The 23,740-nt window shown below is 36.6% G+C and overlaps 1 protein-coding gene across 5 annotated transcripts in view; it reads right to left on the bottom strand.

Moving 5' to 3' along the window:
- The window catches only part of thrb (thyroid hormone receptor beta), a 122,403-nt gene that overhangs the window by 73,497 nt on the left and 25,166 nt on the right, over nt 1-23,740 (bottom strand). Inside the window, exon 2 of one of the 5 annotated variants that reach the window (XM_042776062.1) lies at nt 19,250-19,395. The exons of the other annotated variants lie outside the window; for them this stretch is intronic. The gene's annotated coding sequence lies outside the window, so the exon portion shown is untranslated. The remainder of the gene's footprint in view (nt 1-19,249; nt 19,396-23,740) is intronic. 5 annotated transcript variants of the gene reach the window in all.

Genomic DNA, 23,740 nt, shown 5'->3' with positions numbered 1-23,740 from the left:
TTTTACAACACCACACTGCAGAGAAAGATCAATTCCATCAGTACTGTTGATTTGAGCAAGAAACAGATGGAATTTATTAGTATTTTAAATTCAGACAGCCTTGCAATGTGAATTCGAAGGACTGGTGTTAGATTCACACAGCAGAGACACTAAATTCACAATATGCAGTATAGTACAAACTCATGTTCAAACTCATCAGTTACTTAAATTCCCAGAATTTAAGATTTTGTTTTTCAGCCCAAAGTTCTTGTGACACAATACAATGCACACATGAACACATGTACAGTTATGCTCATAAGTTTACATACCCCTTGCAGAATATGCAAATATGGTAATAATTTAGAGATCATGAAAATTGCATGTTATTTTTTTTTTTTTTTGTACTGTCCTGATTAAGCTATTTCACATAACAGATGTTTATATATACTCCTACTCCACAAGACAAAATAATAACTGAACCTGTAAAAAGACCCTGTTCAAAAGTACCCTCGAATCTTTTGATTTATTAGACAGAAAAGTAGTGAAATACAGAATCTGTCAATGATAGCACAATAAATTTAAAAACTTGTTTCCATTGTGGTCCTTTGAAGCACAAACTTCACTCCTGGCAACAGGTACTGGCATTGCATTATAAATACAGAAATTACAATAAGACTCCACATTTACAAAATGTACAATCACAATTTAACACATACACAACACATACAAATACAGATTCATCAAAAAAAAAAAAAAAAAAAACTACTTAAGAGACACCTTTTAAACTAAAACTAGCCATATTCTGAATACCTTTAAAGGGTTAGTTCACCCAAAAATGAAAATGATGTCATTAATGACTCACCCTCATGTCGTTCTGAACCCGTAAGACCTCAGTTCATCTTCGGAAGATATTTTAGATTTAGTCCGAGAGCTTTCTGACATTCCATTGAAAATGTATGTACAGTATTCTGTCCATGTCCAGAGAGGTAATAAAAACATCATCAAAGTAGTAAAGTTTTTGTTATTTTTGGACCAAAGTGTATTTTCGATGCTTCAACAAATTCTAACGGACCCTCTGATGTCACATGGACTACTTTGAAGATGTTTTTATTACCTATTCTGGACATGGACAGTATACCGTCTCTAATACATTTTCAATGGAGGGTCAGAAAGCTCTACACAAAGCCGGACTAAATCTAAAATAGAATTGGCGCAGCTTAAACTGTGTTCCGAAGATGAATGGAGGTCTTACGGGTTTGGAACGACATGAGGGTGAGTCATTAATGACATAATTTACATTTTTGGCTGAACTAACCCTTTAATATCCAAAGGTAACTTATTCTATACTCAAAAGACCTATGACCATACATAGTTTTTTTATTGTTTCCTGGATAATCCATGACTGTTTTTATGTTTTGTGATAGTTGTTCATGAGTCCCTTGAAGGTCCCGAGCAGTTAAACTGCCAAAAAAAAATCCTCCAGATTTTCCAGAATCTTCTGCATATGACCCCTTTCCAACAGTGACTGTATGATTTTGAGATCCATCTTTTCACACTGAAGACAACTGAGGGAGTCATGCACAACTATTACAAAAGATAAATGATTTACTGATGCTTAAGAAGGCAACACAATGCATTAAGAGCCAGGGGGTGTAAACTTTTGAACAGGATGATGTGTACATTATTTTGTTTAAAGATTTTTTTTTTCTTCATTTAGTACTGCACTTCAGAAGCTACATAAATACTTCATTGTAATTCCAAGTTTGGTTCTGAATAAACTATATTAAAAAAATGTAAATAAAAAAAAATGAGATCTATGGTGGAGTGGAAGATTTTCAACAAACGTCATACTAATAAGAAACTATGCTTTTAACCACACGCTGAAAGCTATAGTTCCAACCACACAACTCTGCGATGCTGCTTGCGAATATTTGCTGGAACTATGGGTTTTTTTTGGAAATGGATAAAATATTGGTTTTTTTTTGGAAATGGATAAAATTTGGATAGTAATGCTTTTGGAAATGAACACAGGTTTGTAATAACATGAAGATGAATAAATGATTACAGAATTTACAGAATCATTGTCACACTTTACTTAAAGCCTCTTATGTATAATGCATTATAAAAATATTTTTAATGCCGTAATTATGCCTTGTAATGCTATGTATGATTTTCCGAATAACTGTAACCACAGTTATAATACATTATAATATTTAACTATTCACTGAACACACTTTTAGAAAGTAAAATGCATTAAAACACAAGACAAACAACCAATTTTAGAATCTGCAAACATTATAATGCATTTTAACGTTGGTTACAATTATGTATGAAAATATATGACACATTATTACATACCTTTGTAATGCATTATACATAAGGGCTTTAAGTAAAGTGTTACCAAAATCATTAATGAAATCATTAATGTTTCTTTAAGAAATCTGGCAAAATGGAAACATGACGACAGCTGACGACAGACAGGACAAACTCTCTTTAATCCCACAGCATGTGTGTCTGTGTTTCCCACCACATGAAATGTGAGCTCAACCACAAACACACCAAAATAGACAACGATCCCCTTACATCCTGCCTTACATGCCCTTAAAGCTTGTCATGAGAGCTGCCCCCTTGCTTTGGCCTAAAGAGAAATCAAGAAACACACTCACACACACACATATCTTATTTGAGTTTCCACCATCATTTTACCTTTAGCCCAAAGGGAAAGTAGACAACTGCAAATATATATGGCCGCGATTCAAAACAATGTGAATATTGTGATGATTTTAATGTGCTTTTTTATTCGGCCCTTAAGCTATTACACTAGTTTAGACTTGAGTAAACTACAGCCAATTGGTCGGATTTGGCCCTCCATGTGGTTTAATGTAACCCATGGATCATTTGTCCTGAAAATGTTTGCTTTTCTCCTTTCAATAGCTCCATTATATTGCAATACGACCTAACAATCCTTCACATGTGTTGCCAGATCCCAGAAGATCCAAACCACCCAGTCAGAGCATTAAACCTGTACAATTTGGAATTAGTCAACCCAATATTATAAACAGTTTGTCCAATCTGGCAACCATAAGCATGTGCCCTCTTTGCACTTGCCAAAAATAAAATTATCGATCTCCTTTATGCTACTCTGCTCAAAGAAATGTTAAGTACAACCTGACTTATATATCTGACTTTGATGCAGCCTGGAATCATAAATCTCAAAGTGTTCGTTCATTTAGGCCTCAGGGTTTTTTTTTTTCCCCTCCATTTCTATCATCTGACGGAATTTGGGATCCTTGTCCCTCTCGTCTTTGGCTCATTTAGTTGGGGTTTAAAAGATACTTCAGAACAAAACTCGACCTGAACCAAGCTGCTTTACAGCTGAATCAGATTTGTTTCATAACTGATGAATTTTGAAACCTGAACTGAATCAACACTGACTGAGCTGAGCTGAAAACGACAGTCGCTTCCTGTAGCTGCTTACAGCTGAATGGAGATTTTTGAATATTTGAAAGCCATTTGTCTCAGTGATTAACTCTGCAATGCATTTTTCATCTTGTGTGTGAAAATCAAAATCAATCTGTTTTCGAGTTCGGTTTAAATGCAGTTATTCCATCTATTTACAGCATTAAATCAAGAATATGCATGAATTGTTTTCAAAGCCAAATCTTTAACCAAACATTCATTATTGTAATAGTTTTTTTTTTATTTATTTTTTTTATTTGAAGTATTTTCATAAATGTAGAGAGCATATTAATTAAAAACTCACCAGAGAAGTAGAGAAGGTAAAATAAACCATTTATAATCCTCTTTTTTCAAAGTTTTCTAACACCTCTTTGCAGAGCAATACTTCATGCAATTCCTGAATTATCCCATCAGTCACAGACACATTTCAGAAAACCGTGCATCATGCATTAAACACTATTGCACAACAATTTCTGGGCTCGAAAGGTACAAGAACCAATCAAGGCACAACATTATGTTTATGAGGGAATTATACTGTTTGTACAATGTACTATTTAAAGCCCAATGTGGGCCCTGTGCCAACAATTTTAGCCAGCCCTGGGCTCTTTTCATGATCCTTCCGCGACTCATGAGAATAACAGCATTACAACAGAGATGTTTCATAGTGACTCTGTAGCTGCATTCATTTTTGATTTGTTTCTGTTGAAACTGTCCGTGTCGGCTTGTTTCTTTTACAGGATTCCTGAGAGGGCTAATAAGACCCGCTGGACGAGAAGCTAGACTGACTTAAAAAGATTTAAGAGGAACAAGTGAGTAAATATTCTGCCGTCTGCTCATTTAGTCTTTTTATAATTGTTTCTTGTATTTAACTTGTTGCATAAAACATTATGAATCTAATTTCCTGCAATGCCTGTCCAGTAAAAATGATACTGGTTTGGTTACTCTGAGGAAGAAAAAAAAAGAAAAACATTTAAATATCAAGATATATATTGAAAATTAAATTATGTGTTTTTTTAACAACACTGACCAGCCCTAAAGGAAAGAACAGCTACCACTAACAGCTCTAATGTGTGTGTGATGCTTCTGCTCAGCGACTCTGCTCATGTTACAGAAATGTCCATAAAAGTCATTGTGTTGCTCATCCATCTTTGTCTTTGCCCTTCTCTGTCCTTCAGTGCTTGAAGGCCGTCCAGTGAACTGGCACACAGTTTTGGCTCACGTAGCATGTTTGCTCAAGCCCTTTATCCACTTACCCTCTCTCTACCCTCTCTGCCTTTGTTTTTCACACAACTTATTTAGATCAGCTTAGCAAAAGCTTAAACATTTTCTCTTAGGAATAGTTCACCCCAAAATGAACAGTCTGCCATTATTTACTCACCCTCACGCTGTGTAGCAAAACTGCTGTTAATGTTTACGAGTTAAGCAGAGTGTTCATGACATCTTGTTCCATACAAAACAAGTGAATGGGGACTGACATTGAGCAAAAAAATAAATAAATAAATAAAATCCTACCACACATGTACTATTCAAGTATCAGAAAAGTTGTCCATATTATTTCTAATATTCAGTGTCTTCTAGAGCCATAGGCTTTGTGTGAGGAACAGACTGAAACAGACTTTTCTTGAAAATGCTCCACTGCTGCTCTCAAATCTAATTCATATTTGCATTCCGATGCAAAATGCCAGGGCCGACATGAATGAACCACACCTGATGTAACGGATTTGCTGTGCCAAATTTAAATTTGCTACAAAGATTTGAGAATGAATGTGAAGGGGAAGATTATCAACCAAGAACAACAACGTCAGTTTGGGTCTGTTTATCAATTGTTGTTTTTGTCCTTTCTGGAGCTCAACAGCAGAGGCAGAAAATCAAATCAGGACTCGAGCAGCATTTAATTCCACCAGTCACTGTGCTCCAATACTAAGGCATCAGGAAATACTCCAATACTAAGGCAGTTTGAAGAAAATAAAGTCAGTGAAAAGGAGTTGAGGCTCCAGCATTTTTACTGAGCTTAATTATTCCCAGATGTGCAAATCTTCTGATTATGGATAAATAAGATAAAATACAAATCTAATATTTAAACAAATAGGGTTTTTTAATTTATATAAACTGAATTAATAATAATTTAGAATATTAATAGAAATGCACTTGGCTGTATTATATACACAATGCATGTCTGTATGATATGGTTATTTAATATTTCAATTACTTACAGAAGTACACTGATCAGTCACAACATTAAAGCCACTGACAGGTGAAGTGAATAGCATTTATTTATGTGCGAGGTGTTTATGGTATGCAGTGGTCAGGTAAATTGCCATGTGCATAATTTACCTGGGGAAGAGATGGCAGCATGATGCACTATGGGAAGAAGGCAGGACGGCGGAGGCAAACCTTGGGTCCTGGTGTTGATGTGGATGCTACTTTGACACGTACAACCTACTTAATAACTGTTGCAGACCACGCACCCCTTCATGGCAGGGGTGTCTCTGATGGCAGTGGCCTCTTTCAGCAGGATAATGTGCCCTGACAAACTAAACAAATGCTTCAAGAATGGTTTGACAAAGAATTCAAGGTGTTGCCTTGTCCTCCAAACTCCCCAGATCTCAGTTCAACTGAGCATCTACGCGGTGTGCTGGACCAACAATGATGTGACTGATCGGTGTATTTCATTTTTATTATACCATACCTCAAACTTCTCTTATACGCATGACTCAAGTTTCATCCGAGTGTGATTTTGCAGTGTGAATGAATGTTTTTTGTCAAGTGAACTTCCCTTCACTTCCAATAGCCTTTCACATGGTAAAAAGACAGTATAAGTCATTATAATCAGTAATTATGTCCTCACTGGATGCTACAAATGCCTCGTTTGTAATGGTTTTTATTGTTTTTGTCTCATCTTAGTTTTTATTGTTTTTGTGTAATATTTCCGTTACCGGGACGTGCTTGATGGGCTTTTCGTTTAATTACAATGCACTGGATAGCTGGCCAATCAGCATACAACTCACTTTTCAGAGCGATGAGCTTTGTAAAAATCAAAGCGTTTCAGAAAGGCGGGGCATAGAGGAGAAACAATAATGTACAGTATGTGGAAAATATTGTGTTTTTTGGACCTTAAACCGCATAAACACATTGCATTACACCAAATACACAAAATAATGTTATTTTTTTAGCAGTGTCACTAAACAATGTCAACGGTCCTCTCAATGAATCTGAGGCATCTTGGAAACATTGGGACACATCTGAACAAATCTGGGTAAAGTTGACATCCTGAAAAGCATCACTCAACCAGCTCTCCTGAAAGAGGATGGCCTACAGTATACGACGGAAACAGTCCACAAACAAACATGTTTTGTCAGTACTTTCATCAATGGAGAAATATTTTTGCCTGCAGAATGGTGTCGTTATGGCATCTACCAGCCCGGGCTAACTGTCAAACATAACCAGCCCCCCCCCACCCAAGGACTTCTGGGAACGGAACACCATTGAAGGGAACAGAATATCATCTTTAATAACTGATTTGATGAGTCGGATTTCAGATTTTAGTTGTTAGTTGGGGGGGGGGTGTAGTATAGTGTGTTGAATTATTGTGTATGATAAATCCGTCATATTGTAGATTATACAATGAGGTGTAAAAATGAGATTTGTAAAAGGAGTTTGTTACACGAGGCCACTATTTTTTGTATTATAACTGTTAATGGTAAAATAATTTGATAAAATTTTTTGTAATTTGACATTATTAAAATGTTTGTGCTTATTTGTATTTGTTGAAAATGTGGATTTATATTAATGTTTGTGTAATTTAGTATTTAGTTAGTTGAGAAGCTACAATATGGCTAGTTATCTTTGTCTATGAAATTTGTTTAAAAAATGTTTTATGTATTACATAAAACAGCAGGACTTAAATCACAGTTTCAGTAATTTAATCTTTTCAAAACACATTTGACTCTTCTAATTTGGAACTTAATGGATATGAGACAAATAAATCTCATCATTTCACATTATGAGTTAAAAACAAAATTATAAAATCTTAATTCACGTAATGGTTGATTTTTGAGACTGTTGCAACATTGTTTTGTAACTGTTTGGCATACTTGTCTAAAAAAAAAAAAAAAAAAAAAAAAAAAAAAGCAAACACCCTTTAAGAAGTTCTTCCTCATTTTAACTTTGTCACTTGCTGACTACAGCATCTCACTCCATTTCCTTTCCACTATATAAATGTACAAGAAAAATAATGCTTGTTATAGGGCTGTACTTCTAGATCAAACCACCTTTTACCTACTGTACTGAACAACTGTGTACTGTATTTGATTCTGGCAGAATTACTATGCACAGCGAGTGAATGAAAATGGCAGTTCAATGATCTTCATTCCACTTGAGTGTCTCTGCATGCTTTTCCTCCTGCATTAATGACATTCTGACAGTAGGATTTTCTTAACCTCTCTTTGACTAGACTGTACTTGTTAGTACTTTAAGTGTTTTTATAGAAGTCCTACTCTCAAAAAGTCTTCAAAAACTTTTTTTTCATTACCAGAATATATATACTCATTACAAGGCCCACACAGAATCTGCCGATTTGCATTTTATTTTTTTGTGCTTTATTAATTTTTGTCATTAGTTAATCATAGTAGTTTTGTAAACATTGATGATGATATTAGTTTTAATAATGAAAATAGTTGTGGTAAGCATGGTAAAAGTGGATGTAACGATGCAATCATTTGGAATGGATTGAAAATCGATTAAAATATGTGACGATTTAAGTCTGTTGAGATGTAAAGAGAATCACGATACAATTGGGGGTGTGGGTTTATATGAAAAGTTTAGATGGTATTTTCTTTTTATCTTGCTTCTGTACAGAGAATGGGAATGTGACATCACAGTGCAATGCATTGTGGGAAATCAAGACAGAGGAGCTACAGCAGAGACTGAGTAGTAGTGAATGCAGACATTTAATAGTGTTATATTTTCAATTTATTCAATTTAATACATTTACACACAAACTGACCACCAAGCGCAGCTTTCAGATGCCATCTTTATTTTTTAGGTACACAGGATTGTGGGATATCAAAGGCAGCGAAGGAAACATCTTGGCTGCCTTCAGAGGAGGGTACAAGATGCCATCTTTATTTTTTAGGTACACAGGATTGTGGGATATCAAAGGCAATGCCTTCCTACCTTGGAATGCGTCTTCTGAAGGCAGCATTTTTCAGTTTTCAGATGCAGCCGTAGTGTTCATAAACGAGCAGCTCTGCTTTGCTCACAGCGGTAACTAAGGAAAAGCTATATTGCTGCTGTTCCATAAGCGCCACCTGCTGTCAGGAGTGAATTTGCGTCTCTTTCAGCCAATCTGCTTTTATATTTTTATGCAGCATAATTTCACAAAGTTAATAAAGTCAGACCATTCTGTTGCATTCTGTCTGCTTTAAGTGCATTTTCTGTACAAGGTACATTTTTTTCTGCTGGAACATGTGGAAATGCTGATATTTATATTAAAAAACAAACAAACAAAACCTGTAAAATTGAAAGTATTGAAAGTAAAAAAAAAAAATCCCAAGCTAGAAAAAGAGCACAGGCAAAACCTGTTTATATGAAAATATTTATTTTATTTGTATTATTTATTTATTTATATTTATTTGGAATTTGTTTTAAATTTTCACCTTTTATTTTTGTTATTTGACAAAATATGTTTTTCAATGACAAAGAAATGTGCTGCATTTTGTCAGAGAGAAAAAATAAATAAATAAAAAGACACTTTTTTCATTTATTATTTGTCTTAATCTCGCTTTGTATTGTGAAACCAGTATTGGGAATCATATTGCATTGAACTGAGTGAATCATTACATCCCTAATGGTAACATGTTATATTTAAAGCGCTTTTTTAAAAAATGTTACTTGTCTGTTTTCCAGGTTATTTTTTGTGCATTTAATAATACTAGTGGGAATGCCAGGTTATGTGTACACTTTAGATACATGTTATTCCCAGTGCAGTGCTTAACTTATTATTTATCTTTTTTAAAAAAGGTTTGAATTTAATGCAACAGCATGCCTAGCCAGCAGCTATCACTCTGAATCTCTCATCTGGCTGCCCACTAAAGCTAAGCAGGGTTGAGCCTGGTCAGTACTTGGATGGATAAGGTTGCTGCTGGAAGAGGTGTTAGTGATTCCAGCAGGGGGTGCTCACCCTGTGGTTTGGGTGGGTCCTAATGCCCAAGTACAGTGATGGGGTTGGTTGGGTGGTTAAGGTTGATTATGCGTGGAGTTGTTAGTATCCAGGTGAATGCTGCACACTGGTGGTGGATGAAAAGAATTTTGACCATTTTGTTGTCTGCAGAATATTGTACAACTTGCAATTTATCATCTAGTTTTGTTTATCTATATCATCATATGATTCAGTCATTTTATGATTTAGTGAATTTTAATGTGTAATAAATTAATGAGTTTGTAATCTAACTGTAACACCATTCTTAGATCGGGAAGCAGGAGGAAGAATGTTGTTTAAAAACATTTAAACAAAACTTTAATAAGAAAATAAACACAAAACTTAAAGCGCAAATTTAGTAAAACAAAATTCTATTGCAGACTGCTCTACACGCCTCTACTACACAAGCTCTCATGAGACTGGTTGCCAAAGTTCAAATCCCCGATTCAGAGCTTCGCTGTTATAAGGACTCATTTTCTGCCCGGTGTTTTGCTTATTTTAAGCAATCTGGCAAACATAAGCACGCGCTCACTCTTCATTGCGGAAGTGCCACCGACGATGATCTGAAAACACAGACAAACAAGCTGGAGTTTAGCAATCTAAATAAAAGCGTCACTCAGCCGGTCTGTGTTCTGTCATGAGATCTCAACTGTATTGTTTGCAATTGTGATCACTGAATAAATGCACTTAATAAACCACTGTTGTTTTAATAGAGAAATAGGCTATTGCCATTTGTAATTACTTGGAATTTCACTGTTATGATATTTCTAAAAATAATTTTGATCAGTTAAACCATTATACAGCATGACGAAAATTTGACTAAAACCTGACTAAAATGCTCATACTGTACATTTCATTGACTTAAACTTGACTAAACAAAAACAGGACAAGGTTAACTAAATATGATAACTAAAATGTACATTTGAGTAAGGCTAAGACTAAATTTAAAATAGACTGCTGTATGGTTAATGAATAATAATCTTATTGCTAAAATGTCAAGTTTTCATTGACCAAATCTAGACTAAAATACTTCAGGTTTTATTTAACTAAAACTAGACTACAATGTTGAGACTTTTAGTAGACTGAAACTTTACTAAAACTAAATAGGATATGGTTAACTAAATATGATAAAAACTAACAAGGATATTTAACACGGGACTAAGACTAAGACTACAATTGAAAATAGCTGACAAATTAACACTACTCTGCTGGCATCGGTTCTCGGTTCTGTGGCATTATTGAGCACTAGAGGCTCCCAGACTCCTCCAGGGTTCCACGGAAACATCCCTTAAAAATGCTGTTCTCCAACATCAAACCTGCAAAGCAGCAGTGCAGGTAAATCCAGATTCAAGTACGGTCTTCAGCATTTGGGCACATGTAGGCCATACAAAATCAGACTGTTGGTTGTGGGATCGCTGGCATGTGGGCCTGCTCTGGCAAGAGAAAGTTATGCAAATCTCAGGATTCAACGTCTCTGTGTGCGTGGGACTTTGTTGCCATGTTAACAGTATTATCAGAGTTACAATCACATCCATGTTTGCCGATGGCAATGTTACAGCTGTTATAGAGGAGAGAGTGGTGTCAAAATTCTTATCCCTGAGAAGTACAGATAGTGTGTGGGTTTAGGACCAGAAGGGATAAAAGGCCTGGACAGGACTAGTTTTCACTAAGAAGTTCCCAAAGTAAATATGTTTTTCACAAAAGTTTTCACAAAATTAATTTTATTTTTACTATTCCGTTTTATGCACATCATAATAACTCAACTCAACTCTCAATTCAACTCAACCTTTATTTATAAAGCACTTTCAAATCCATAAAAACAGACCAAAGTGCTGTACACACGCAGTATATAATAAAGATCAAAAAACATAAAACATTAAAACATAGGAACAAAACAAAAAGACGTTATTCACAATTGTCCTGACTAATCAAATGCCAAAAGCCTGGTAAAACAAGTCTTTAAGTCCTTTTTAAAGATGTCCATGCTTGAGGATTTTACAGATAATGGCAGAGCATTCCAAAGTGCTGGAGCCGCAACAGAAAAAAGCACGATCTACACTCCGTCTTAAACGAGACCGTGGGACAGTCAAAAGCAAGCTCTGAGAGGATTGCAATAGTCTATTTGATTGGTAAGGGACCAACATATCCCATATGTACTCAGGAGCCTGATCATGCAGAGCTTTATACACAAACATCAACAACTTGTATTGTGTTTGATATTTTACAGGAAGCCAATGCAAAGATACCAACACAGGTGTTATATGATCCCGTTTTCTAGTGTTAGTTAAAAGTCTCGCTGCAGCATTCTGAATTTACTGAAGATGCATAACCAGAGATTCATTTATTCCTAAGTATAAACCATTATAATAGTTCAACCGCGTCAAAATAAAAGCATGTATAAGACTCTAAACCCTTGTTCGAAAGAATAGATTTCAGTTTGGACAATTGCCTTAACAGAAAAATAGGATGTTTTCACAACACTGTTTACTTGTCGGTCAAGACGGATTTCGGAATCAATAATTACTTCCAAGTTCCTCACATAACCACATAGATCACTGGACAATAGTCCCTGGCTTCTGACCATACCTATCTGAAACTGCTTGTTACAAAATATAATAAACTCAGTCTTATCTTCATTTAATTGAAGAAAATTATTTGCAAACCAAACCTTAACCTCTGCCAAGCATGTGCAAAAGTTTGTTAAAGAAAAACTACTGTCACGCTCTAAAGGAAAACAAATTTTCAAATCATCAGCATACAGATGATAATTAATATTGTATTTCCTAAAAATTGACCCCAGGGGCAGCACATATAAAGAAAACAGAGTTGGACCAAGAATAGATCCCTGTGGGACCCCACAGGAGAAAGTAGCAGATGTAGAGACATGATTTCCAATTTTAACAGAATAAGTCCTGTCCTGCAAACAAGAAGAAAACCACTTAAGTGCAACGCAATTAATTCAAACGTAATCTCAAAGACATTCTATTAAAACAGCATGATCTATATAGTATCGAAAGCAGCGCTCAAGTCTAACATCAATAGGGCAACACCCTTCCCAGAGTCAATACTTAAAAATATATAATTTAAAACCTTAAGCACCTCTGATTTTGTACGGTGCTTGGTTCAAAATCCAGACTGAAAGATATCCATTATATTATTCTTAGTAAGAAAATCAACAAGTTGGTTATGAACAACTTTCTTCCAATATCTTGTTCATAAAAGATCATTTTGAAATACAGGTGCATCTCAATAAATTGAATGTCATGAAATGTCATGGAAAAGTTCATTTATTTCAGTAATTCAACTCAAATTGTGAAACTCGTGTATTAAATAAATTCAGTGCACACAGACGGAAGTAGTTTAAGTCTTTGGTTCTTTTAATTATTTGATTATTTTGCCTCACATTTAATTAACAAAAACCCACCAATTCACTATCTCAACACATTAGAATATGGTGACATGCCAATCAGCTAATCAACTCAAAACACCTGAACAATCATGGGGAAGACTGCTGATCTGACAGATGTCCAGAAGACAATCACTGACACCCTTCACAAGGAGGATAAGCCACAGACATTCATTGCCAAAGAAGCTGTCTGTTCACTGAACGCTGTATCCAAGCATGTTAACAGAAAGTTGAGTGGAAGGAAAAAGTGTGGAAGAAAAAGATGCACAACCAACCCAGAGAACCGCAGCCTTATGAAAATTGTCAAGCAAAATCGATTCAAGAATTTGAGTGAACTTCACAAGGAATGGTGTTTGTATTGAGTTATGGTGTGTTTTTATGCGTTTCATTGATTTGTAAAGGAATTTGGCTACAGTTGTCGTATTCCTCTTGTTCAGCCACTCCTGAACCACAGACAATGTCAGAGGCATCTTACCTGGGCTAAGGAGAAGAAGAACTGGACTGTTGTCCAGTGGTCCCAAAGTCCTCTTTTCAGATGAGAGCAGGTTTTGTATTTCATTTGGAAACCAAGGTCCTAGAGTCTGGAGGAAGGGTGGAGAAGCTCATAGACCAAGCTGCTTGAAGTCCAGTGTTAAGTTTCCACAGTCTGTGATGATTTGGGGTGCAATGTCATCTGCTGGTGTTGGTCCATTGTGTTTTTTGAAAACCAAAGTCACTGCACCAGTTTACCAAAAATTTTGGAGCACTTCATGCTTCTTTCTGCTGACCAGCTTTTTGAAGATGCTGATTTCATTTTCCAGCAGGATTTGGCACCTGCCCACACTGCCAAAAGCACCAAAAGTTGGATAAATGACCATGGTGTTGGTGTACTTGACTGGCCAGCAAATTCACCAGACCTGAATCTATGGGGTATTGTCAAGAGGAAAATGAGAAACAAGAGACCAAAAAATGCAGATGAGCTGAAGGCCACTGTCAAAGAAACCCGGGCTTCCATACCACCTCAGCAGTGACACAAACTGATCACCTCCATGCCACGCTGAATTGAGGCAGTAATTAAAGCAAAAGAAGCCCCTACCAAGTATTGTATGTACAGTAAATGAACATACTTTCCAGAAGGCCAACAATTCACTAAAAATGTTTTTTTTTTTATTGGTCTTATGAAGTATTCTAATTTGTTGAATGTGACGAGTCGGGTGCCTCCCCCCTAATTATCATCGTCACCCCATCCTTTAATCGCTGCCCTTCACCAGGCTCCCGACAGTAGTGGGTGTGTGAGAGAGGAGGGGTGCTGGAAGAGCCAGGGCTGGCGGCAAGTGATGAGGCACACCTGATGCAAATGGAGCTTCATCACCGCCGCTGTTTAAATGCCGAAGCGCGCCTCTCCTCGGGAGACCGGTCTCTTCCCCGTGCATGCACGCTGATGTCCTCGTGGGTCCAGGAAGGGTGCGTATAGGGACTCCCGCACCGCCAGAGACGTGAGCTGCCGGAACCTCGGTCTTCCCCTTTGGACACTTTTATTCCCTCTTTTGGTTATCGTTTTGTTAATAAAACCACACCCACTGTGTCTGTCATTTGCTCCTCCCGCCACATGAGAATTGGTGGGTTTTTGTTAAATGTGAGCCAAAATCATCACAATTATAAGAACCAAAGACTTAAACTACTTCACTCTGTTTGCATTGAATTGCTGAAATAAATTAACTTTTCCACGACATTCTAATTTATTGAGATGCACCTGTAGGCCTAAAATTTGTAAAATCCTGTTGATCCAGATTTGCCTTTTTTAAACTGGTTCAATAGTTGCATGCTTAAACCTAGTGGCACGCATCCAAAAATAAACTACTATTAATAATTCTTAAAACACTAGGGCCAATAGTGTCTGTGACTTCCTTAAACAGTTGTGTCGGGAGAACATCATAACAAGAGATAGTTGATTTTAAATGCAGTACTATAACCTTCAACTGGGCTAAAGAAACCTGTTCAAAGTTACTCAAACAGTGAGGAAAAAATCCATACATTCGCTGTAAGATGAAAAAAAAAAAAAAGTGAAAGTCGTGAAATTTGTCAAGTATGGTAACCCATACTCGAGAATTGGTGCTCTGCATTTAACCCCATCCAAGTGCACACACACAGCAGTGAGAAGTGAACACACCAGGAGCAGTGGGATATATCCAGCGCCCGGGGAGCAACTGGGGGTTCAGTGCCTTGCTCAAGGGCACTTCAGCCGTGGGTATTGAGGGTGGAAGAGAGCGCTGTTTATTCACTCCCCACCACCTACAATTCCTGCCAGCACCGAGACTCGAACCTGCAACCTTCTGGTTACAAATCCAAATCTCTAACCATTAGGCCACAGCTGCCCATAAGATTCCCTAAAGGCAAAATGTTAGACCGGATTTCATCAATTTTACCAATGAAATACTTTAAAAAACTCTCACCAAGATCCTTAGATGGAGTAGGAAAGGCATTAATCAACGGACTTAGTACCTTATCTATAGTTGCAAATAATACCTTCGGGTTATTTACATTCTGAGAAATAATTTGTGAAAAATATGAAAATCTGGCAGTCTTAACAGCATCTTGGTAATTTGATAAAGACTCTCCAAAATTTTCATAAGTTACTTGCAATTTATCTTTCAGCCACTTTACGCTCCGAGAGCAGACTAACCCACCTAAGATTTCGAGTCACATCATTTAGCCAAGGTTGTTTCTTCACTTTATGACTTTATACAAGATCTCTTGACAGGCAAATTTAAAAGAATTTAATAATTTGCCAGGCCCTGCAACAGGCAACATTGTAGACTCATCAAATAAGATAACTCAATAATACTAAAAACAGCTGAAAAGGCACCAGGTGTAGAAGCAGTAATAACACGAGACTGAAAGGAAGGTGGCTGATAACACAGTCCATGTGTTGCAGAACTCAGATTAAACCTAATAGGCAAATGGTCAGAGATAACATTGACAGATATTTTCTAATGTTATAACCAAAGAAAACACCAAATCAAGCATATGTCCATGATGGTGCATAGATCCAGATTCCCCCTGTGATAAATTAAAAGAATCAACCAAATTCAGAAATTCCTTGGTCATATGTTTACAGGCACAACAGACATGGATATTTAAATCACTCAAAATCAGAATTCTGTCCACAGATGGAACAACCACAGATAAAAACTCATAAAACTGATTGAGAAAATCCTTATTATAGCCAGGAGGCCTGTATATCAAAGCACAAAGTATTGCAGATGACAAATCAATCTTCATCAATTGTACTTCAAAACTCTTAAAACTTTCCACAGACTGTAACTTGCACTTAATCATATTATTAAAAATAACAGCCAAGCCTCTGCCCAGTGAGTAGTCCTCTGAGTACTTAAAAATGACATCCTGGAGGTAACAGTTCAGCGAGAGGACTCGAATCAGCAGCACTTAACCAGGGTTCAGTAATAAAAAGAAAGTCCAAGCTATGTGTTATGTAAAAGTCATTCAAAATGAATGTTTTGTTAACAACTGAGCATGCATTTATCAAAGTCATATGCACAGATTTTGACTCGACAAACTGGTTAGAGGAATCAGCACTTAACTTCATTGATCCAACTCGTCTCCGATTGTCCAAATGTCAATAAAAACATAAGCTTTTTCTGTGGTTTAAAGTCAATAGTGCATAGAACAAAAAATGCATTTGTTATTCCAAAAAAAAAAAAAAAAGGCTACTTTGAAATGAGAGGTTTCACCCTTGAGTATTCTAATGCATCCCAATTATCTCCACAAAAACAAAATAGTCTACTAAAGTAACAGCCTTGGAAATACAGAATTTCTCTCAAATCTAAAGTCAAAAATGATTTACAAGAAAAGCACGATGTCATAATCAAAAAATAAAGCTAATTTAACCATATGTGACCCTGGACCACAAAACCAGTCTTAATTGTAAATTTTTCGAAATTGGGATTTATACATAATCTGAAACTGAATAAATAAGCTTTCCATTGATGTATGGTTTATTAGGATCGGACAATATTTGGCCGAGATACAACTATTTGAAAATCTGGAATCTAAGGGTGCAAAAAAATAAATAAAAATAAATACTAAGAAAATCACCTTTGAACTTGTCCAAATGAATTCTTAACAATGCATATTACTAAACAAAAATTAAGTTTTGATATATTTACGGTAGAAAATTTACAAAATATCGTAATTGAACATGATCTTTACTTAATATCCTAACGATTTTTGGCATAAAAGAAAAATCGATAATTTTGACCCATACAATGTTCTTTTGGCTATATCTATCTACAAATATACCCCAGCGACTTAAGACTGGTTTTGTGGTCCAGGGTCACAAAACGTTTTTTTTTTGTTTGTTTGTTTGTTTGTTTTTGTTTTAATATTGAGGCTTAAAATAGATATATTGTCTGTCTCTATTATGATGAATTGTGGAATGGATTACTGGCAACAGATATTGCTTATTACAAATAAAGTGTGAGAGAAATGTGTTGTTTTCAGTAAGCCACCTTCATAACTGTATTTTTAATAGAGTTCTATGACAACAAATGCAAAAAGGAAAAAAAAAATAATTAGCATTTATATTGTAGACTCTGGTATGCAAACAGCATTTATGATCAATAAGGTGCCAAAAATATAGCATCTTCCAAGGCCATTTGCTTAGCACTCTACACAATGCTATGGTGTTTTCTTATAATGGGGTTTAAAGTGGGAGAAAATGCTTAATGTAAAAATACTGCCCTTGTCCTTGGAATATAGTGTCGTTCTTTTGGCAGTTGACAGTGTTCATGAGAAAGTAGGTGTGAGAGAGATGTGTTTTTCCCTGTGACTGCTGTAGTTAATTACAGCAAGGTATACAAACAGTTTTGGAATTTTCCTCCCTTCAGATGTAAGATAAACCACAAATTCTGATCATGGACTGCTGAGAACAGCCACCGGCAAAGCTGCAACAGGTAATTATTCTCTAATTATATGCATTTTTTTTTTCGTAATGCACACATTCAGAGCGCATGACCTTCTGTAACACTCACTCTATTAATGACTACAGCAATCTCAATTCTGTTCCAGTCAGTTCATAAAACAACAAGTTAAGAACCGTAACTAAAACATCATTTAGATAATCCCATCTGAATAGTGCTTAAAACAGCAAACATCTAGGGTTTGTCACAATCACTTACAGTACTAGACAATAGGTTGAAATGCCTACTCCTTGACAGCTGTCAAATGTATGGATACATATTGGATTTGTAGGCAATTACTTTTTTCCCAAATTCAGATTAGAGGTCTATGAATAATTAGAATATTCCTTTAAATAGCATGTAACAACAGACAATTTTTTCTATTTTTATTATTACAAAAATAGGAATAGTGTTTATTAGACTATGTAATAAATTCAAATGGTCGAAATAAAAGTGTGTTTGGTTACCAAACCAAAACACTGACAGCAGTGGAACAAAGAAGAGATCAAGGCCATAATATACTCCAAAACAGAATGAATGGGTAAGATGTCAGATGTTTGAACAAAATCTGGACAAAACAAAGGCTTTTTTTATGTAGTTTGTATTAGAGATTCAAAGATACAAAGAGATTCACCAGCTCACTTTCCAGAAAACTCTGCTCCAGCAGACTTATCTGCATTTGTATAATCAGATGCTTAATTACTCTGAACAGAATGGATAGACATGTAGAGAAGGATGGATGAACATATGGACAGATGGATGGCTGTAAAGATGGAAGGGCAGACAGACAGACAGAAGAAAGGATGGACAGTTTCATGTATAGTTTAATGCGAGATGAATGAAGAATGGAATGAATGGATAGATGAATGCTTTCTTAACTGACCCGTTCGCAGAGGCCCGCCCACCTTTGTTACTGTTGCTATGTCTGACAAGCCGTCCGTTGGCTATCATGCCACAAATCATGTTCTCATGCAGTGAAAAATACATTGCGGAGCAAAGAGGAAACGGAAAAGCACTGACAGACAAGACAGAGCAGGGGGCTTTCGGTATGAAACAAAGTCTCAACTTTCAAATTTTGTCATTTCGTAAGAAATTCAAACAATAAATACTGTTTTTTGTGACAGATCTCTGTAGCGAAGGGGCATGTGAACTGTTCATCTCTTCCACTTGACTAGTTATAACACAAAATAAACATAAGTGAACATCAGGAGGCATCTTGTTTCAACTGCGAAAGATGTCAATACACACCATTTTTCAAGTTCAAGTCCACCGACGTTAATCCACTCTCCTGTCAGATTTGTTTGTTGGACAAAATGGCAGATTCTGTGTTATGATTGGTCAGATCACCTTTCAATCAAACTCGCTACATGGAGCAAACTGCAGTGGAACAACAGCTGGTAAGAAAACCAGAATATAAAAACATGTTATAACATTCATAATACAAACCCGATTCCAAAAAAGTTGGGACACTATACAAATTGTGAGTAAAAAAGGAATGGAATAATTTACATATCTCATAAACTTATATTTTATTCACAATAGAATATAGATAACATATCAAATGTTGAAAGTGAGATATTTTGAAATGTCATGCCTAAATATTGGCTCATTTTGGATTTCATGAGAGCTACACATTCCAAAAAAGTTGTGACCGGTAGCAATAAGAGGCCGGAAAAGTTAAATGTACATATAAGGAACAGCTGGAGAACCAATTTGCAACTTATTAGGTCAATTGGCAATATGATTGGGTATAAAAAGAGCCTCTCGAGTGGCAGTGTCTCTCAGAAGTCAAGATGGGCAGAGGATCACCAATTCCCCCAATGCTGCGGCGGAAAATAGTGGAGCAATATCAGAAAGGAGTTTCTCAGAGAAAAATTGCAAAGAGTTTGAAGTTATCATCATCTACAGCGCATAATATCATCCAAAGATTCAGAGAATCTGGAACCAATCTCTGTGCGTAAGGGTCAAGGGCTGGAAAACCGTACTGGATGCCCGTGATCTTCGGGCCCTTAGACGGCACTGCATCACATACAGGAATGCTACTGTAATGGAAATCACAACATGGGCTCAGAATACTTCCAGAAAACTTTGTCGGTGAACTCAATCCACCGTGCCATTCGCTGTTGCCGCCAAAAACTCTATAGGTCAAAAAAGAAGCCATATCTAAACATGATCCAGAAGCGCAGGCGTTTTCTCAGGGCCAAGGCTCATTTAAAATTGACTGTGGCAAAGTGGAAAACTGTTCTGTGGTCAGACGAATCAAAATTTGAAGTTCTTTTTGGAAATCTGGGACGCCATGTCATCCGGACTAAAGAGGACAAGGACAATCCAAGTTGTTATCAGCGCTCAGTTCAGAAGCCTGCATCTCTGATGGTATTGGGTTGCATGAGTGCGTGTGGCATGGGCAGCTTACACATCTGGAAAGAAAACCATCAATGCTGAAAGGTGTATCCAAGTTCTAGAACAACATATGCTCCCATCCAGACGTTGTCTCTTTCAGGGAAGACCTTGAATTTTCCAACATGACAATGCCAGACCACATACTGCATCAATTACAACATCATGGCTGCGTAGAAGAAGGATTCAGGTACTGAAATGGCCAGCCTGCAGTCCAGATCTTTCACCCAGAGAAAACATTTCGTGCATCATAAAGAGGAAGATGCGACAAAGAAGACCTAAGACAGTTGAGCAACTAGAAGCCTGTATTACACAAGAATGGGACAACATTCCTATTCCTAAACTTGAGCAACTTGTCTCCTCAGTCCCCAGACGTTTGCAGACTGTTATAAAAAGAAGAGGGGATGCCACCACAGTGGTAAAAATGGCCTTCTCCCAACTTTTTTGAGATGTGTTGATGCCATGAAATTTAAAACAACTTATTTGTCCCTTAAAATGATACATTTTCTCAGTTTAAACATTTGATATGTCATCTATGTTGTATTTGAATAAAATATTGAAATTTGAAAATTCCACATCATTGCATTCTGTTTTTATTCACAATTTGTACAGTGTCCCAACTTTATTTGGAATCGGGTTTGTAGAAAGTTCAATCATGACAACTCTCGAAAGATTTTAGCATAGTGATGGATATGACAGTGTTAATGTATTTGGTCTTGGAGGAACAGATCTGCTACGCTGCTGCTGAATTGCTGCTGCTGTTGGTTATTGCTGTAGTTGTAGATTATTGCTGCTGCTGCAAGCAAGTACAGGAACTTGCTACTGCCAATGCATATGGCTATGTGGTGCCGTGAGTGTTTAAGACATACTGCTGCTGCACAAGAAGCATATCAAATAACCCCTAGCAGATCTATACAGGTGGAGCTGGGGAAGGTGGAGGGTTTCAGAGAACTCTGAAAGAATGCTGCAGGAATCTTAAGTGAATGCTAGCCAGCAATATAAATGCAAGGCAGGAAGCTCATTGCATATGCAGCATGAAACAATCAGCTTGTGCCAAGTCGTTTAACTCTCTGAATATCATCAGTTACATTAACAGCCTATCAGCCTGCGCCATCTAGAGTTTCATGACTGAACTATATATTTTTGTAAATAACACTATACAATATTCAGGGTATTTTTAAGTTCAAGCTCAAGTTCCTGAATGACAGGGTGTGGTGGAAGAAAAGAGAGAAATATGGCCACAGAGAGAGACATGAAAGTGAATGCATCAGCTTCTCTGGTTCTCTTTTCCTCCTCCCTGACCTCATCAATTATTCACTCCATCCATCCAGCCAGCCCAAAGAACATCAAAACATTACTGGCACTTTCTACACACCCAGCCAGACCACAACAGCTTTCTCTGCATTTACACACTTCCTCACTCTCAAATGCTCAGTCTACTGTGCATTCTAATGCTGACAAATCAATGGATGAACATCTAATCTGGCAACTTAAAGTGCACATAGATATAGATATATATATATATTTTTTTTTTTTTTTTTTTTACGTAGCTTCGATTATTATTGAAGTTGGTCAGGTGTGTTTAAGGCAATATAGTAATGTAAGTGTAAAAACAAATCTCTACAATGCAAGTAAATCACTCACATGTTTTGACATTTTGACATTTTAATAGTGTTTATTTCATTTGAGATATAGTTGACACTTGAATTCTGTTGAAACCTTATTTGTTTTAAATGATCCAACTTAAATTATTTACTTTATTTACTAAAAAAAAAAAAAAAAAAAAAAAAATTTAATTTAAGTGAAGTTTAGTAAGACGAGTGGATTTTGAGGTGTCTTTTTAGGGATTGGGGTAATGTTTGGGTCTTGTTTAAAGCTCGCCAGCTACTCGGAGATTCCCTGACATGCTCATCAAGCTATCAGCTCTGGGCATGAAGAGCATAAAACAAGAAACAGCACCAAAGAGAAAGCCGCCCATCACGAGGAATACAAATTTCATTGAATTATGTCTCTGAGAAAAGCAGCTATTTCTGCACACAGAATGTTTTTCCAAAAACCACTCAAATACTTCTCTGAAGAGGCACAATGTTTCATGTGTTGCTTCTCCCAATATAATTAGAACAGCTCCCCAAGTTGTTATTAATAAAGAAATATGAAGTGTCCCTCACCTGCAGCATTCTAATTATTTCACCTGCGCCGGACAGAGATTGAGACAGTGCATGTCATGCCAATCCTCTCACGTTAGCTTGAGATTGGTTTATGAGATCGGCCTTTATTGAGGCCGCCGATCAAAATTCGGTAGCCGATCAATCAGAACACCCCCTAAAAAAACCAGACATTTATATTCTTAGTTTATTACATCTACATTCACTAGTGGTCATGAATAATTTTGTATGAAGTTTAATCATTTTGTTTTGATCGTATCATGCAGGTTTTGGCATGTGATGTACTTAAACATGCAATTTTCTCATTGTATTAAGATGACTCTGAATTGTAATTAGGCACTAAAGAACGTCCAATACATTTGACTTTTCTTGGTAAAGCTGTGGGTTTTATGTCACATTTGCTTTTTTGATGTCTTTTCTCCATCCTCGTAGTGTGTAGACCTTTTAGTATTTCAAAGTGCCTACAATGGACAAATCGACATATGATACTGTACCATCAGAGTACCACAGCAGAGAGTCCTTTACTATAAGTGCTTCAATGTCTTTGATCTTGCATGTCATGACAGACAAGCATTTGTTTGAGAAACTTAATTCTCCACATGCATGGAAAAGATCTGATAGAGCCACCACTGTCTGAGGAACTGAATGACACAATGTCGTGCGCTCTATAGATGTCTAAGCACATGCACCACATCAAATGAAGAGCCACAGATCAGTGCATTTTTACACTAAAGGCTTTTTAGAAAGATGGAGAAAAAAATCAACTTCTAAAGACTGTGACATTAGTTGTGGTTGACAGCATTTTTAATGTAGACCAGGGGTCGGCAACAGTGGCACGCAGAGGGATAATCGCTGGCACGCGAGCAATAGGGAAAACTGCATACTGACGTACATTTTGAGGTAATAACTTCTCATAGTCACACAGCCTGCTAGGAACTATAAATACTATTAAAGGGGTCATATGATGCTGCTAAAAAGAACATTGTGTATTTGGTGTAATGAAATGTGTTTATGTGGTTTAAGATTCAAAAAACACTTTATTTTCCACATACTGTACATTATTGTTTCTCCTCTATGCCCCGCCTTCTAATACGCGTAGATTTTTACAAAGCTCATCGATCTAAAAATCGAAGTGTGCTCTGATTGGCCAGTTATCCAGTGCATTGTGATTGGCCGA

Source organism: Cyprinus carpio, chromosome A19, assembly GCF_018340385.1.
Source record: "Cyprinus carpio isolate SPL01 chromosome A19, ASM1834038v1, whole genome shotgun sequence".
Lineage (NCBI taxonomy): Eukaryota > Metazoa > Chordata > Actinopteri > Cypriniformes > Cyprinidae > Cyprinus > Cyprinus carpio.
Note: the sequence above shows the minus strand (reverse complement) of the source record. Positions and strands in the feature narration are given on the sequence as shown.